The sequence below is a fragment of the Somniosus microcephalus genome, unplaced genomic scaffold (genome assembly GCF_052327205.1).
Source record: "Somniosus microcephalus isolate GS21.2 unplaced genomic scaffold, FLI_Smic_1.0 scaffold562, whole genome shotgun sequence".
In the NCBI taxonomy this organism is placed as follows: Eukaryota; Metazoa; Chordata; class Chondrichthyes; order Squaliformes; family Somniosidae; genus Somniosus; species Somniosus microcephalus.
Window position 1 is genome coordinate 22,796 of NW_028225749.1, and position 15,403 is coordinate 38,198.

The 15,403-nt window shown below is 58.3% G+C and overlaps 18 non-coding genes across 18 annotated transcripts; all 18 read left to right on the forward strand.

Moving 5' to 3' along the window:
* Positions 1-522: 522 nt before the first annotated feature.
* LOC147081321 (U2 spliceosomal RNA) lies at positions 523-713 on the forward strand. The gene has a single exon (XR_015076637.1). It is a non-coding gene; the product is annotated as a U2 spliceosomal RNA (small nuclear RNA).
* A 638-nt stretch (positions 714-1,351) lies between these two features.
* Positions 1,352-1,542, forward strand: LOC147081322 (U2 spliceosomal RNA). The gene has a single exon (XR_015076648.1). It is a non-coding gene; the product is annotated as a U2 spliceosomal RNA (small nuclear RNA).
* Positions 1,543-2,180: 638 nt separating this feature from the next.
* Positions 2,181-2,371, forward strand: LOC147081323 (U2 spliceosomal RNA). The gene has a single exon (XR_015076659.1). It is a non-coding gene; the product is annotated as a U2 spliceosomal RNA (small nuclear RNA).
* Positions 2,372-3,009: 638 nt separating this feature from the next.
* On the forward strand, positions 3,010-3,200 carry LOC147081324 (U2 spliceosomal RNA). Its single transcript, XR_015076670.1, has one exon. It is a non-coding gene; the product is annotated as a U2 spliceosomal RNA (small nuclear RNA).
* Positions 3,201-3,838: 638 nt separating this feature from the next.
* LOC147081325 (U2 spliceosomal RNA) lies at positions 3,839-4,029 on the forward strand. The gene has a single exon (XR_015076681.1). It is a non-coding gene; the product is annotated as a U2 spliceosomal RNA (small nuclear RNA).
* A 638-nt stretch (positions 4,030-4,667) lies between these two features.
* Positions 4,668-4,858, forward strand: LOC147081326 (U2 spliceosomal RNA). Its single transcript, XR_015076689.1, has one exon. It is a non-coding gene; the product is annotated as a U2 spliceosomal RNA (small nuclear RNA).
* A 638-nt stretch (positions 4,859-5,496) lies between these two features.
* LOC147081327 (U2 spliceosomal RNA) lies at positions 5,497-5,687 on the forward strand. Its single transcript, XR_015076692.1, has one exon. It is a non-coding gene; the product is annotated as a U2 spliceosomal RNA (small nuclear RNA).
* Positions 5,688-6,325: 638 nt separating this feature from the next.
* LOC147081328 (U2 spliceosomal RNA) lies at positions 6,326-6,516 on the forward strand. The gene has a single exon (XR_015076694.1). It is a non-coding gene; the product is annotated as a U2 spliceosomal RNA (small nuclear RNA).
* Positions 6,517-7,154: 638 nt separating this feature from the next.
* On the forward strand, positions 7,155-7,345 carry LOC147081329 (U2 spliceosomal RNA). The gene has a single exon (XR_015076695.1). It is a non-coding gene; the product is annotated as a U2 spliceosomal RNA (small nuclear RNA).
* A 638-nt stretch (positions 7,346-7,983) lies between these two features.
* Positions 7,984-8,174, forward strand: LOC147081330 (U2 spliceosomal RNA). The gene has a single exon (XR_015076696.1). It is a non-coding gene; the product is annotated as a U2 spliceosomal RNA (small nuclear RNA).
* A 638-nt stretch (positions 8,175-8,812) lies between these two features.
* Positions 8,813-9,003, forward strand: LOC147081331 (U2 spliceosomal RNA). Its single transcript, XR_015076697.1, has one exon. It is a non-coding gene; the product is annotated as a U2 spliceosomal RNA (small nuclear RNA).
* A 638-nt stretch (positions 9,004-9,641) lies between these two features.
* Positions 9,642-9,832, forward strand: LOC147081332 (U2 spliceosomal RNA). Its single transcript, XR_015076698.1, has one exon. It is a non-coding gene; the product is annotated as a U2 spliceosomal RNA (small nuclear RNA).
* Positions 9,833-10,470: 638 nt separating this feature from the next.
* Positions 10,471-10,661, forward strand: LOC147081333 (U2 spliceosomal RNA). The gene has a single exon (XR_015076699.1). It is a non-coding gene; the product is annotated as a U2 spliceosomal RNA (small nuclear RNA).
* A 638-nt stretch (positions 10,662-11,299) lies between these two features.
* On the forward strand, positions 11,300-11,490 carry LOC147081334 (U2 spliceosomal RNA). The gene has a single exon (XR_015076700.1). It is a non-coding gene; the product is annotated as a U2 spliceosomal RNA (small nuclear RNA).
* Positions 11,491-12,128: 638 nt separating this feature from the next.
* On the forward strand, positions 12,129-12,319 carry LOC147081335 (U2 spliceosomal RNA). Its single transcript, XR_015076701.1, has one exon. It is a non-coding gene; the product is annotated as a U2 spliceosomal RNA (small nuclear RNA).
* Positions 12,320-12,957: 638 nt separating this feature from the next.
* On the forward strand, positions 12,958-13,148 carry LOC147081336 (U2 spliceosomal RNA). Its single transcript, XR_015076702.1, has one exon. It is a non-coding gene; the product is annotated as a U2 spliceosomal RNA (small nuclear RNA).
* Positions 13,149-13,786: 638 nt separating this feature from the next.
* Positions 13,787-13,977, forward strand: LOC147081337 (U2 spliceosomal RNA). The gene has a single exon (XR_015076703.1). It is a non-coding gene; the product is annotated as a U2 spliceosomal RNA (small nuclear RNA).
* A 638-nt stretch (positions 13,978-14,615) lies between these two features.
* LOC147081338 (U2 spliceosomal RNA) lies at positions 14,616-14,806 on the forward strand. Its single transcript, XR_015076705.1, has one exon. It is a non-coding gene; the product is annotated as a U2 spliceosomal RNA (small nuclear RNA).
* Positions 14,807-15,403: the final 597 nt, after the last annotated feature.

Sequence of the window (15,403 nt, forward strand, 5' to 3'; positions counted from 1 at the left end):
CTTACTTTTCACCCGCTCGCTGGCCGGCCGCGCCGCAGGCTAAGCAGCCGCCTTCGGGGGTGTTTTTCGCTCTGCGTTTGCATGTCAAAATTGTGTTTTTCTTTCTTATTTGCATATGGGGACGTGCCCTGGATTTCAGGGCGGGGCCTCGCCACCTTTCCCGCTCTGCAGCTGACCTGGACCGTGCTGCACCCTGTTGGATTTCTGAGCCACTGCGCCCGCCCCCGTTGGAAAAGGAGGGGGGAGGGGACACCGCAAGCCCCGCCGGCGCGCTCCTGCGCGCCGCCCGGTTGGTTAATTGCTCGCAAAATGCAAATGCTTTCATGGCGTCATCTCCGCCGAAGGGAAGGGGGTGCCATACGGGCACGGCTTTTCGTCTGGCTTGCAAGTAAGTAAGCCCTGGCCGAAATTGCTCTCTTGCTGCAGGCCCGCCGTCGCACCTGCGCTCGGCCGACCGCGGCCAGATTGACGGAGAAGACAGAGGCCGAGGGACACTTGCGCGTCGGCGGGAGTTTACAGGCTATCGCTTCTCGGCCTTTTGGCTAAGATCAAGTGTAGTATCTGTTCTTATCAGTTTAATATCTGATACGTCCCCTATCTGGGGACCAAATATTAAATTGATTTTTGGAACAGGGAGATGGAACAGGGGCTTGCTCCGTCCACTCCACGCATCGACCTGGTATTGCAGTGCTTCCGGGAGCGGTGCAGCTTCCCCTCTTTGGGGTGGGAAGTCGCAAAAGTCAAAAGCAGAAAAAGTTTTCGCACCACTTTCAGCCGTGCTGTCTTTCCTTTGTAGAGCCGCTCGGGCTCGCCCTTGTCGTGCCGCCGCCTTACTTTTCACCCGCTCGCTGGCCGGCCGCGCCGCAGGCTAAGCAGCCGCCTTCGGGGGTGTTTTTCGCTCTGCGTTTGCATGTCAAAATTGTGTTTTTCTTTCTTATTTGCATATGGGGACGTGCCCTGGATTTCAGGGCGGGGCCTCGCCACCTTTCCCGCTCTGCAGCTGACCTGGACCGTGCTGCACCCTGTTGGATTTCTGAGCCACTGCGCCCGCCCCCGTTGGAAAAGGAGGGGGGAGGGGACACCGCAAGCCCCGCCGGCGCGCTCCTGCGCGCCGCCCGGTTGGTTAATTGCTCGCAAAATGCAAATGCTTTCATGGCGTCATCTCCGCCGAAGGGAAGGGGGTGCCATACGGGCACGGCTTTTCGTCTGGCTTGCAAGTAAGTAAGCCCTGGCCGAAATTGCTCTCTTGCTGCAGGCCCGCCGTCGCACCTGCGCTCGGCCGACCGCGGCCAGATTGACGGAGAAGACAGAGGCCGAGGGACACTTGCGCGTCGGCGGGAGTTTACAGGCTATCGCTTCTCGGCCTTTTGGCTAAGATCAAGTGTAGTATCTGTTCTTATCAGTTTAATATCTGATACGTCCCCTATCTGGGGACCAAATATTAAATTGATTTTTGGAACAGGGAGATGGAACAGGGGCTTGCTCCGTCCACTCCACGCATCGACCTGGTATTGCAGTGCTTCCGGGAGCGGTGCAGCTTCCCCTCTTTGGGGTGGGAAGTCGCAAAAGTCAAAAGCAGAAAAAGTTTTCGCACCACTTTCAGCCGTGCTGTCTTTCCGTTGTAGAGCCGCTCGGGCTCGCCCTTGTCGTGCCGCCGCCTTACTTTTCACCCGCTCGCTGGCCGGCCGCGCCGCAGGCTAAGCAGCCGCCTTCGGGGGTGTTTTTCGCTCTGCGTTTGCATGTCAAAATTGTGTTTTTCTTTCTTATTTGCATATGGGGACGTGCCCTGGATTTCAGGGCGGGGCCTCGCCACCTTTCCCGCTCTGCAGCTGACCTGGACCGTGCTGCACCCTGTTGGATTTCTGAGCCACTGCGCCCGCCCCCGTTGGAAAAGGAGGGGGGAGGGGACACCGCAAGCCCCGCCGGCGCGCTCCTGCGCGCCGCCCGGTTGGTTAATTGCTCGCAAAATGCAAATGCTTTCATGGCGTCATCTCCGCCGAAGGGAAGGGGGTGCCATACGGGCACGGCTTTTCGTCTGGCTTGCAAGTAAGTAAGCCCTGGCCGAAATTGCTCTCTTGCTGCAGGCCCGCCGTCGCACCTGCGCTCGGCCGACCGCGGCCAGATTGACGGAGAAGACAGAGGCCGAGGGACACTTGCGCGTCGGCGGGAGTTTACAGGCTATCGCTTCTCGGCCTTTTGGCTAAGATCAAGTGTAGTATCTGTTCTTATCAGTTTAATATCTGATACGTCCCCTATCTGGGGACCAAATATTAAATTGATTTTTGGAACAGGGAGATGGAACAGGGGCTTGCTCCGTCCACTCCACGCATCGACCTGGTATTGCAGTGCTTCCGGGAGCGGTGCAGCTTCCCCTCTTTGGGGTGGGAAGTCGCAAAAGTCAAAAGCAGAAAAAGTTTTCGCACCACTTTCAGCCGTGCTGTCTTTCCGTTGTAGAGCCGCTCGGGCTCGCCCTTGTCGTGCCGCCGCCTTACTTTTCACCCGCTCGCTGGCCGGCCGCGCCGCAGGCTAAGCAGCCGCCTTCGGGGGTGTTTTTCGCTCTGCGTTTGCATGTCAAAATTGTGTTTTTCTTTCTTATTTGCATATGGGGACGTGCCCTGGATTTCAGGGCGGGGCCTCGCCACCTTTCCCGCTCTGCAGCTGACCTGGACCGTGCTGCACCCTGTTGGATTTCTGAGCCACTGCGCCCGCCCCCGTTGGAAAAGGAGGGGGGAGGGGACACCGCAAGCCCCGCCGGCGCGCTCCTGCGCGCCGCCCGGTTGGTTAATTGCTCGCAAAATGCAAATGCTTTCATGGCGTCATCTCCGCCGAAGGGAAGGGGGTGCCATACGGGCACGGCTTTTCGTCTGGCTTGCAAGTAAGTAAGCCCTGGCCGAAATTGCTCTCTTGCTGCAGGCCCGCCGTCGCACCTGCGCTCGGCCGACCGCGGCCAGATTGACGGAGAAGACAGAGGCCGAGGGACACTTGCGCGTCGGCGGGAGTTTACAGGCTATCGCTTCTCGGCCTTTTGGCTAAGATCAAGTGTAGTATCTGTTCTTATCAGTTTAATATCTGATACGTCCCCTATCTGGGGACCAAATATTAAATTGATTTTTGGAACAGGGAGATGGAACAGGGGCTTGCTCCGTCCACTCCACGCATCGACCTGGTATTGCAGTGCTTCCGGGAGCGGTGCAGCTTCCCCTCTTTGGGGTGGGAAGTCGCAAAAGTCAAAAGCAGAAAAAGTTTTCGCACCACTTTCAGCCGTGCTGTCTTTCCTTTGTAGAGCCGCTCGGGCTCGCCCTTGTCGTGCCGCCGCCTTACTTTTCACCCGCTCGCTGGCCGGCCGCGCCGCAGGCTAAGCAGCCGCCTTCGGGGGTGTTTTTCGCTCTGCGTTTGCATGTCAAAATTGTGTTTTTCTTTCTTATTTGCATATGGGGACGTGCCCTGGATTTCAGGGCGGGGCCTCGCCACCTTTCCCGCTCTGCAGCTGACCTGGACCGTGCTGCACCCTGTTGGATTTCTGAGCCACTGCGCCCGCCCCCGTTGGAAAAGGAGGGGGGAGGGGACACCGCAAGCCCCGCCGGCGCGCTCCTGCGCGCCGCCCGGTTGGTTAATTGCTCGCAAAATGCAAATGCTTTCATGGCGTCATCTCCGCCGAAGGGAAGGGGGTGCCATACGGGCACGGCTTTTCGTCTGGCTTGCAAGTAAGTAAGCCCTGGCCGAAATTGCTCTCTTGCTGCAGGCCCGCCGTCGCACCTGCGCTCGGCCGACCGCGGCCAGATTGACGGAGAAGACAGAGGCCGAGGGACACTTGCGCGTCGGCGGGAGTTTACAGGCTATCGCTTCTCGGCCTTTTGGCTAAGATCAAGTGTAGTATCTGTTCTTATCAGTTTAATATCTGATACGTCCCCTATCTGGGGACCAAATATTAAATTGATTTTTGGAACAGGGAGATGGAACAGGGGCTTGCTCCGTCCACTCCACGCATCGACCTGGTATTGCAGTGCTTCCGGGAGCGGTGCAGCTTCCCCTCTTTGGGGTGGGAAGTCGCAAAAGTCAAAAGCAGAAAAAGTTTTCGCACCACTTTCAGCCGTGCTGTCTTTCCTTTGTAGAGCCGCTCGGGCTCGCCCTTGTCGTGCCGCCGCCTTACTTTTCACCCGCTCGCTGGCCGGCCGCGCCGCAGGCTAAGCAGCCGCCTTCGGGGGTGTTTTTCGCTCTGCGTTTGCATGTCAAAATTGTGTTTTTCTTTCTTATTTGCATATGGGGACGTGCCCTGGATTTCAGGGCGGGGCCTCGCCACCTTTCCCGCTCTGCAGCTGACCTGGACCGTGCTGCACCCTGTTGGATTTCTGAGCCACTGCGCCCGCCCCCGTTGGAAAAGGAGGGGGGAGGGGACACCGCAAGCCCCGCCGGCGCGCTCCTGCGCGCCGCCCGGTTGGTTAATTGCTCGCAAAATGCAAATGCTTTCATGGCGTCATCTCCGCCGAAGGGAAGGGGGTGCCATACGGGCACGGCTTTTCGTCTGGCTTGCAAGTAAGTAAGCCCTGGCCGAAATTGCTCTCTTGCTGCAGGCCCGCCGTCGCACCTGCGCTCGGCCGACCGCGGCCAGATTGACGGAGAAGACAGAGGCCGAGGGACACTTGCGCGTCGGCGGGAGTTTACAGGCTATCGCTTCTCGGCCTTTTGGCTAAGATCAAGTGTAGTATCTGTTCTTATCAGTTTAATATCTGATACGTCCCCTATCTGGGGACCAAATATTAAATTGATTTTTGGAACAGGGAGATGGAACAGGGGCTTGCTCCGTCCACTCCACGCATCGACCTGGTATTGCAGTGCTTCCGGGAGCGGTGCAGCTTCCCCTCTTTGGGGTGGGAAGTCGCAAAAGTCAAAAGCAGAAAAAGTTTTCGCACCACTTTCAGCCGTGCTGTCTTTCCTTTGTAGAGCCGCTCGGGCTCGCCCTTGTCGTGCCGCCGCCTTACTTTTCACCCGCTCGCTGGCCGGCCGCGCCGCAGGCTAAGCAGCCGCCTTCGGGGGTGTTTTTCGCTCTGCGTTTGCATGTCAAAATTGTGTTTTTCTTTCTTATTTGCATATGGGGACGTGCCCTGGATTTCAGGGCGGGGCCTCGCCACCTTTCCCGCTCTGCAGCTGACCTGGACCGTGCTGCACCCTGTTGGATTTCTGAGCCACTGCGCCCGCCCCCGTTGGAAAAGGAGGGGGGAGGGGACACCGCAAGCCCCGCCGGCGCGCTCCTGCGCGCCGCCCGGTTGGTTAATTGCTCGCAAAATGCAAATGCTTTCATGGCGTCATCTCCGCCGAAGGGAAGGGGGTGCCATACGGGCACGGCTTTTCGTCTGGCTTGCAAGTAAGTAAGCCCTGGCCGAAATTGCTCTCTTGCTGCAGGCCCGCCGTCGCACCTGCGCTCGGCCGACCGCGGCCAGATTGACGGAGAAGACAGAGGCCGAGGGACACTTGCGCGTCGGCGGGAGTTTACAGGCTATCGCTTCTCGGCCTTTTGGCTAAGATCAAGTGTAGTATCTGTTCTTATCAGTTTAATATCTGATACGTCCCCTATCTGGGGACCAAATATTAAATTGATTTTTGGAACAGGGAGATGGAACAGGGGCTTGCTCCGTCCACTCCACGCATCGACCTGGTATTGCAGTGCTTCCGGGAGCGGTGCAGCTTCCCCTCTTTGGGGTGGGAAGTCGCAAAAGTCAAAAGCAGAAAAAGTTTTCGCACCACTTTCAGCCGTGCTGTCTTTCCTTTGTAGAGCCGCTCGGGCTCGCCCTTGTCGTGCCGCCGCCTTACTTTTCACCCGCTCGCTGGCCGGCCGCGCCGCAGGCTAAGCAGCCGCCTTCGGGGGTGTTTTTCGCTCTGCGTTTGCATGTCAAAATTGTGTTTTTCTTTCTTATTTGCATATGGGGACGTGCCCTGGATTTCAGGGCGGGGCCTCGCCACCTTTCCCGCTCTGCAGCTGACCTGGACCGTGCTGCACCCTGTTGGATTTCTGAGCCACTGCGCCCGCCCCCGTTGGAAAAGGAGGGGGGAGGGGACACCGCAAGCCCCGCCGGCGCGCTCCTGCGCGCCGCCCGGTTGGTTAATTGCTCGCAAAATGCAAATGCTTTCATGGCGTCATCTCCGCCGAAGGGAAGGGGGTGCCATACGGGCACGGCTTTTCGTCTGGCTTGCAAGTAAGTAAGCCCTGGCCGAAATTGCTCTCTTGCTGCAGGCCCGCCGTCGCACCTGCGCTCGGCCGACCGCGGCCAGATTGACGGAGAAGACAGAGGCCGAGGGACACTTGCGCGTCGGCGGGAGTTTACAGGCTATCGCTTCTCGGCCTTTTGGCTAAGATCAAGTGTAGTATCTGTTCTTATCAGTTTAATATCTGATACGTCCCCTATCTGGGGACCAAATATTAAATTGATTTTTGGAACAGGGAGATGGAACAGGGGCTTGCTCCGTCCACTCCACGCATCGACCTGGTATTGCAGTGCTTCCGGGAGCGGTGCAGCTTCCCCTCTTTGGGGTGGGAAGTCGCAAAAGTCAAAAGCAGAAAAAGTTTTCGCACCACTTTCAGCCGTGCTGTCTTTCCTTTGTAGAGCCGCTCGGGCTCGCCCTTGTCGTGCCGCCGCCTTACTTTTCACCCGCTCGCTGGCCGGCCGCGCCGCAGGCTAAGCAGCCGCCTTCGGGGGTGTTTTTCGCTCTGCGTTTGCATATCAAAATTGTGTTTTTCTTTCTTATTTGCATATGGGGACGTGCCCTGGATTTCAGGGCGGGGCCTCGCCACCTTTCCCGCTCTGCAGCTGACCTGGACCGTGCTGCACCCTGTTGGATTTCTGAGCCACTGCGCCCGCCCCCGTTGGAAAAGGAGGGGGGAGGGGACACCGCAAGCCCCGCCGGCGCGCTCCTGCGCGCCGCCCGGTTGGTTAATTGCTCGCAAAATGCAAATGCTTTCATGGCGTCATCTCCGCCGAAGGGAAGGGGGTGCCATACGGGCACGGCTTTTCGTCTGGCTTGCAAGTAAGTAAGCCCTGGCCGAAATTGCTCTCTTGCTGCAGGCCCGCCGTCGCACCTGCGCTCGGCCGACCGCGGCCAGATTGACGGAGAAGACAGAGGCCGAGGGACACTTGCGCGTCGGCGGGAGTTTACAGGCTATCGCTTCTCGGCCTTTTGGCTAAGATCAAGTGTAGTATCTGTTCTTATCAGTTTAATATCTGATACGTCCCCTATCTGGGGACCAAATATTAAATTGATTTTTGGAACAGGGAGATGGAACAGGGGCTTGCTCCGTCCACTCCACGCATCGACCTGGTATTGCAGTGCTTCCGGGAGCGGTGCAGCTTCCCCTCTTTGGGGTGGGAAGTCGCAAAAGTCAAAAGCAGAAAAAGTTTTCGCACCACTTTCAGCCGTGCTGTCTTTCCGTTGTAGAGCCGCTCGGGCTCGCCCTTGTCGTGCCGCCGCCTTACTTTTCACCCGCTCGCTGGCCGGCCGCGCCGCAGGCTAAGCAGCCGCCTTCGGGGGTGTTTTTCGCTCTGCGTTTGCATGTCAAAATTGTGTTTTTCTTTCTTATTTGCATATGGGGACGTGCCCTGGATTTCAGGGCGGGGCCTCGCCACCTTTCCCGCTCTGCAGCTGACCTGGACCGTGCTGCACCCTGTTGGATTTCTGAGCCACTGCGCCCGCCCCCGTTGGAAAAGGAGGGGGGAGGGGACACCGCAAGCCCCGCCGGCGCGCTCCTGCGCGCCGCCCGGTTGGTTAATTGCTCGCAAAATGCAAATGCTTTCATGGCGTCATCTCCGCCGAAGGGAAGGGGGTGCCATACGGGCACGGCTTTTCGTCTGGCTTGCAAGTAAGTAAGCCCTGGCCGAAATTGCTCTCTTGCTGCAGGCCCGCCGTCGCACCTGCGCTCGGCCGACCGCGGCCAGATTGACGGAGAAGACAGAGGCCGAGGGACACTTGCGCGTCGGCGGGAGTTTACAGGCTATCGCTTCTCGGCCTTTTGGCTAAGATCAAGTGTAGTATCTGTTCTTATCAGTTTAATATCTGATACGTCCCCTATCTGGGGACCAAATATTAAATTGATTTTTGGAACAGGGAGATGGAACAGGGGCTTGCTCCGTCCACTCCACGCATCGACCTGGTATTGCAGTGCTTCCGGGAGCGGTGCAGCTTCCCCTCTTTGGGGTGGGAAGTCGCAAAAGTCAAAAGCAGAAAAAGTTTTCGCACCACTTTCAGCCGTGCTGTCTTTCCTTTGTAGAGCCGCTCGGGCTCGCCCTTGTCGTGCCGCCGCCTTACTTTTCACCCGCTCGCTGGCCGGCCGCGCCGCAGGCTAAGCAGCCGCCTTCGGGGGTGTTTTTCGCTCTGCGTTTGCATGTCAAAATTGTGTTTTTCTTTCTTATTTGCATATGGGGACGTGCCCTGGATTTCAGGGCGGGGCCTCGCCACCTTTCCCGCTCTGCAGCTGACCTGGACCGTGCTGCACCCTGTTGGATTTCTGAGCCACTGCGCCCGCCCCCGTTGGAAAAGGAGGGGGGAGGGGACACCGCAAGCCCCGCCGGCGCGCTCCTGCGCGCCGCCCGGTTGGTTAATTGCTCGCAAAATGCAAATGCTTTCATGGCGTCATCTCCGCCGAAGGGAAGGGGGTGCCATACGGGCACGGCTTTTCGTCTGGCTTGCAAGTAAGTAAGCCCTGGCCGAAATTGCTCTCTTGCTGCAGGCCCGCCGTCGCACCTGCGCTCGGCCGACCGCGGCCAGATTGACGGAGAAGACAGAGGCCGAGGGACACTTGCGCGTCGGCGGGAGTTTACAGGCTATCGCTTCTCGGCCTTTTGGCTAAGATCAAGTGTAGTATCTGTTCTTATCAGTTTAATATCTGATACGTCCCCTATCTGGGGACCAAATATTAAATTGATTTTTGGAACAGGGAGATGGAACAGGGGCTTGCTCCGTCCACTCCACGCATCGACCTGGTATTGCAGTGCTTCCGGGAGCGGTGCAGCTTCCCCTCTTTGGGGTGGGAAGTCGCAAAAGTCAAAAGCAGAAAAAGTTTTCGCACCACTTTCAGCCGTGCTGTCTTTCCTTTGTAGAGCCGCTCGGGCTCGCCCTTGTCGTGCCGCCGCCTTACTTTTCACCCGCTCGCTGGCCGGCCGCGCCGCAGGCTAAGCAGCCGCCTTCGGGGGTGTTTTTCGCTCTGCGTTTGCATGTCAAAATTGTGTTTTTCTTTCTTATTTGCATATGGGGACGTGCCCTGGATTTCAGGGCGGGGCCTCGCCACCTTTCCCGCTCTGCAGCTGACCTGGACCGTGCTGCACCCTGTTGGATTTCTGAGCCACTGCGCCCGCCCCCGTTGGAAAAGGAGGGGGGAGGGGACACCGCAAGCCCCGCCGGCGCGCTCCTGCGCGCCGCCCGGTTGGTTAATTGCTCGCAAAATGCAAATGCTTTCATGGCGTCATCTCCGCCGAAGGGAAGGGGGTGCCATACGGGCACGGCTTTTCGTCTGGCTTGCAAGTAAGTAAGCCCTGGCCGAAATTGCTCTCTTGCTGCAGGCCCGCCGTCGCACCTGCGCTCGGCCGACCGCGGCCAGATTGACGGAGAAGACAGAGGCCGAGGGACACTTGCGCGTCGGCGGGAGTTTACAGGCTATCGCTTCTCGGCCTTTTGGCTAAGATCAAGTGTAGTATCTGTTCTTATCAGTTTAATATCTGATACGTCCCCTATCTGGGGACCAAATATTAAATTGATTTTTGGAACAGGGAGATGGAACAGGGGCTTGCTCCGTCCACTCCACGCATCGACCTGGTATTGCAGTGCTTCCGGGAGCGGTGCAGCTTCCCCTCTTTGGGGTGGGAAGTCGCAAAAGTCAAAAGCAGAAAAAGTTTTCGCACCACTTTCAGCCGTGCTGTCTTTCCTTTGTAGAGCCGCTCGGGCTCGCCCTTGTCGTGCCGCCGCCTTACTTTTCACCCGCTCGCTGGCCGGCCGCGCCGCAGGCTAAGCAGCCGCCTTCGGGGGTGTTTTTCGCTCTGCGTTTGCATGTCAAAATTGTGTTTTTCTTTCTTATTTGCATATGGGGACGTGCCCTGGATTTCAGGGCGGGGCCTCGCCACCTTTCCCGCTCTGCAGCTGACCTGGACCGTGCTGCACCCTGTTGGATTTCTGAGCCACTGCGCCCGCCCCCGTTGGAAAAGGAGGGGGGAGGGGACACCGCAAGCCCCGCCGGCGCGCTCCTGCGCGCCGCCCGGTTGGTTAATTGCTCGCAAAATGCAAATGCTTTCATGGCGTCATCTCCGCCGAAGGGAAGGGGGTGCCATACGGGCACGGCTTTTCGTCTGGCTTGCAAGTAAGTAAGCCCTGGCCGAAATTGCTCTCTTGCTGCAGGCCCGCCGTCGCACCTGCGCTCGGCCGACCGCGGCCAGATTGACGGAGAAGACAGAGGCCGAGGGACACTTGCGCGTCGGCGGGAGTTTACAGGCTATCGCTTCTCGGCCTTTTGGCTAAGATCAAGTGTAGTATCTGTTCTTATCAGTTTAATATCTGATACGTCCCCTATCTGGGGACCAAATATTAAATTGATTTTTGGAACAGGGAGATGGAACAGGGGCTTGCTCCGTCCACTCCACGCATCGACCTGGTATTGCAGTGCTTCCGGGAGCGGTGCAGCTTCCCCTCTTTGGGGTGGGAAGTCGCAAAAGTCAAAAGCAGAAAAAGTTTTCGCACCACTTTCAGCCGTGCTGTCTTTCCGTTGTAGAGCCGCTCGGGCTCGCCCTTGTCGTGCCGCCGCCTTACTTTTCACCCGCTCGCTGGCCGGCCGCGCCGCAGGCTAAGCAGCCGCCTTCGGGGGTGTTTTTCGCTCTGCGTTTGCATGTCAAAATTGTGTTTTTCTTTCTTATTTGCATATGGGGACGTGCCCTGGATTTCAGGGCGGGGCCTCGCCACCTTTCCCGCTCTGCAGCTGACCTGGACCGTGCTGCACCCTGTTGGATTTCTGAGCCACTGCGCCCGCCCCCGTTGGAAAAGGAGGGGGGAGGGGACACCGCAAGCCCCGCCGGCGCGCTCCTGCGCGCCGCCCGGTTGGTTAATTGCTCGCAAAATGCAAATGCTTTCATGGCGTCATCTCCGCCGAAGGGAAGGGGGTGCCATACGGGCACGGCTTTTCGTCTGGCTTGCAAGTAAGTAAGCCCTGGCCGAAATTGCTCTCTTGCTGCAGGCCCGCCGTCGCACCTGCGCTCGGCCGACCGCGGCCAGATTGACGGAGAAGACAGAGGCCGAGGGACACTTGCGCGTCGGCGGGAGTTTACAGGCTATCGCTTCTCGGCCTTTTGGCTAAGATCAAGTGTAGTATCTGTTCTTATCAGTTTAATATCTGATACGTCCCCTATCTGGGGACCAAATATTAAATTGATTTTTGGAACAGGGAGATGGAACAGGGGCTTGCTCCGTCCACTCCACGCATCGACCTGGTATTGCAGTGCTTCCGGGAGCGGTGCAGCTTCCCCTCTTTGGGGTGGGAAGTCGCAAAAGTCAAAAGCAGAAAAAGTTTTCGCACCACTTTCAGCCGTGCTGTCTTTCCTTTGTAGAGCCGCTCGGGCTCGCCCTTGTCGTGCCGCCGCCTTACTTTTCACCCGCTCGCTGGCCGGCCGCGCCGCAGGCTAAGCAGCCGCCTTCGGGGGTGTTTTTCGCTCTGCGTTTGCATGTCAAAATTGTGTTTTACTTTCTTATTTGCATATGGGGACGTGCCCTGGATTTCAGGGCGGGGCCTCGCCACCTTTCCCGCTCTGCAGCTGACCTGGACCGTGCTGCACCCTGTTGGATTTCTGAGCCACTGCGCCCGCCCCCGTTGGAAAAGGAGGGGGGAGGGGACACCGCAAGCCCCGCCGGCGCGCTCCTGCGCGCCGCCCGGTTGGTTAATTGCTCGCAAAATGCAAATGCTTTCATGGCGTCATCTCCGCCGAAGGGAAGGGGGTGCCATACGGGCACGGCTTTTCGTCTGGCTTGCAAGTAAGTAAGCCCTGGCCGAAATTGCTCTCTTGCTGCAGGCCCGCCGTCGCACCTGCGCTCGGCCGACCGCGGCCAGATTGACGGAGAAGACAGAGGCCGAGGGACACTTGCGCGTCGGCGGGAGTTTACAGGCTATCGCTTCTCGGCCTTTTGGCTAAGATCAAGTGTAGTATCTGTTCTTATCAGTTTAATATCTGATACGTCCCCTATCTGGGGACCAAATATTAAATTGATTTTTGGAACAGGGAGATGGAACAGGGGCTTGCTCCGTCCACTCCACGCATCGACCTGGTATTGCAGTGCTTCCGGGAGCGGTGCAGCTTCCCCTCTTTGGGGTGGGAAGTCGCAAAAGTCAAAAGCAGAAAAAGTTTTCGCACCACTTTCAGCCGTGCTGTCTTTCCTTTGTAGAGCCGCTCGGGCTCGCCCTTGTCGTGCCGCCGCCTTACTTTTCACCCGCTCGCTGGCCGGCCGCGCCGCAGGCTAAGCAGCCGCCTTCGGGGGTGTTTTTCGCTCTGCGTTTGCATGTCAAAATTGTGTTTTTCTTTCTTATTTGCATATGGGGACGTGCCCTGGATTTCAGGGCGGGGCCTCGCCACCTTTCCCGCTCTGCAGCTGACCTGGACCGTGCTGCACCCTGTTGGATTTCTGAGCCACTGCGCCCGCCCCCGTTGGAAAAGGAGGGGGGAGGGGACACCGCAAGCCCCGCCGGCGCGCTCCTGCGCGCCGCCCGGTTGGTTAATTGCTCGCAAAATGCAAATGCTTTCATGGCGTCATCTCCGCCGAAGGGAAGGGGGTGCCATACGGGCACGGCTTTTCGTCTGGCTTGCAAGTAAGTAAGCCCTGGCCGAAATTGCTCTCTTGCTGCAGGCCCGCCGTCGCACCTGCGCTCGGCCGACCGCGGCCAGATTGACGGAGAAGACAGAGGCCGAGGGACACTTGCGCGTCGGCGGGAGTTTACAGGCTATCGCTTCTCGGCCTTTTGGCTAAGATCAAGTGTAGTATCTGTTCTTATCAGTTTAATATCTGATACGTCCCCTATCTGGGGACCAAATATTAAATTGATTTTTGGAACAGGGAGATGGAACAGGGGCTTGCTCCGTCCACTCCACGCATCGACCTGGTATTGCAGTGCTTCCGGGAGCGGTGCAGCTTCCCCTCTTTGGGGTGGGAAGTCGCAAAAGTCAAAAGCAGAAAAAGTTTTCGCACCACTTTCAGCCGTGCTGTCTTTCCTTTGTAGAGCCGCTCGGGCTCGCCCTTGTCGTGCCGCCGCCTTACTTTTCACCCGCTCGCTGGCCGGCCGCGCCGCAGGCTAAGCAGCCGCCTTCGGGGGTGTTTTTCGCTCTGCGTTTGCATGTCAAAATTGTGTTTTTCTTTCTTATTTGCATATGGGGACGTGCCCTGGATTTCAGGGCGGGGCCTCGCCACCTTTCCCGCTCTGCAGCTGACCTGGACCGTGCTGCACCCTGTTGGATTTCTGAGCCACTGCGCCCGCCCCCGTTGGAAAAGGAGGGGGGAGGGGACACCGCAAGCCCCGCCGGCGCGCTCCTGCGCGCCGCCCGGTTGGTTAATTGCTCGCAAAATGCAAATGCTTTCATGGCGTCATCTCCGCCGAAGGGAAGGGGGTGCCATACGGGCACGGCTTTTCGTCTGGCTTGCAAGTAAGTAAGCCCTGGCCGAAATTGCTCTCTTGCTGCAGGCCCGCCGTCGCACCTGCGCTCGGCCGACCGCGGCCAGATTGACGGAGAAGACAGAGGCCGAGGGACACTTGCGCGTCGGCGGGAGTTTACAGGCTATCGCTTCTCGGCCTTTTGGCTAAGATCAAGTGTAGTATCTGTTCTTATCAGTTTAATATCTGATACGTCCCCTATCTGGGGACCAAATATTAAATTGATTTTTGGAACAGGGAGATGGAACAGGGGCTTGCTCCGTCCACTCCACGCATCGACCTGGTATTGCAGTGCTTCCGGGAGCGGTGCAGCTTCCCCTCTTTGGGGTGGGAAGTCGCAAAAGTCAAAAGCAGAAAAAGTTTTCGCACCACTTTCAGCCGTGCTGTCTTTCCTTTGTAGAGCCGCTCGGGCTCGCCCTTGTCGTGCCGCCGCCTTACTTTTCACCCGCTCGCTGGCCGGCCGCGCCGCAGGCTAAGCAGCCGCCTTCGGGGGTGTTTTTCGCTCTGCGTTTGCATGTCAAAATTGTGTTTTTCTTTCTTATTTGCATATGGGGACGTGCCCTGGATTTCAGGGCGGGGCCTCGCCACCTTTCCCGCTCTGCAGCTGACCTGGACCGTGCTGCACCCTGTTGGATTTCTGAGCCACTGCGCCCGCCCCCGTTGGAAAAGGAGGGGGGAGGGGACACCGCAAGCCCCGCCGGCGCGCTCCTGCGCGCCGCCCGGTTGGTTAATTGCTCGCAAAATGCAAATGCTTTCATGGCGTCATCTCCGCCGAAGGGAAGGGGGTGCCATACGGGCACGGCTTTTCGTCTGGCTTGCAAGTAAGTAAGCCCTGGCCGAAATTGCTCTCTTGCTGCAGGCCCGCCGTCGCACCTGCGCTCGGCCGACCGCGGCCAGATTGACGGAGAAGACAGAGGCCGAGGGACACTTGCGCGTCGGCGGGAGTTTACAGGCTATCGCTTCTCGGCCTTTTGGCTAAGATCAAGTGTAGTATCTGTTCTTATCAGTTTAATATCTGATACGTCCCCTATCTGGGGACCAAATATTAAATTGATTTTTGGAACAGGGAGATGGAACAGGGGCTTGCTCCGTCCACTCCACGCATCGACCTGGTATTGCAGTGCTTCCGGGAGCGGTGCAGCTTCCCCTCTTTGGGGTGGGAAGTCGCAAAAGTCAAAAGCAGAAAAAGTTTTCGCACCACTTTCAGCCGTGCTGTCTTTCCTTTGTAGAGCCGCTCGGGCTCGCCCTTGTCGTGCCGCCGCCTTACTTTTCACCCGCTCGCTGGCCGGCCGCGCCGCAGGCTAAGCAGCCGCCTTCGGGGGTGTTTTTCGCTCTGCGTTTGCATGTCAAAATTGTGTTTTTCTTTCTTATTTGCATATGGGGACGTGCCCTGGATTTCAGGGCGGGGCCTCGCCACCTTTCCCGCTCTGCAGCTGACCTGGACCGTGCTGCACCCTGTTGGATTTCTGAGCCACTGCGCCCGCCCCCGTTGGAAAAGGAGGGGGGAGGGGACACCGCAAGCCCCGCCGGCGCGCTCCTGCGCGCCGCCCGGTTGGTTAATTGCTCGCAAAATGCAAATGCTTTCATGGCGTCATCTCCGCCGAAGGGAAGGGGGTGCCATACGGGCACGGCTTTTCGTCTGGCTTGCAAGTAAGTAAGCCCTGGCCGAAATTGCTCTCTTGCTGCAGGCCCGCCATCGCACCTGCGCTCGGCCGACCGCGGCCAGATTGACGGAGAAGACAG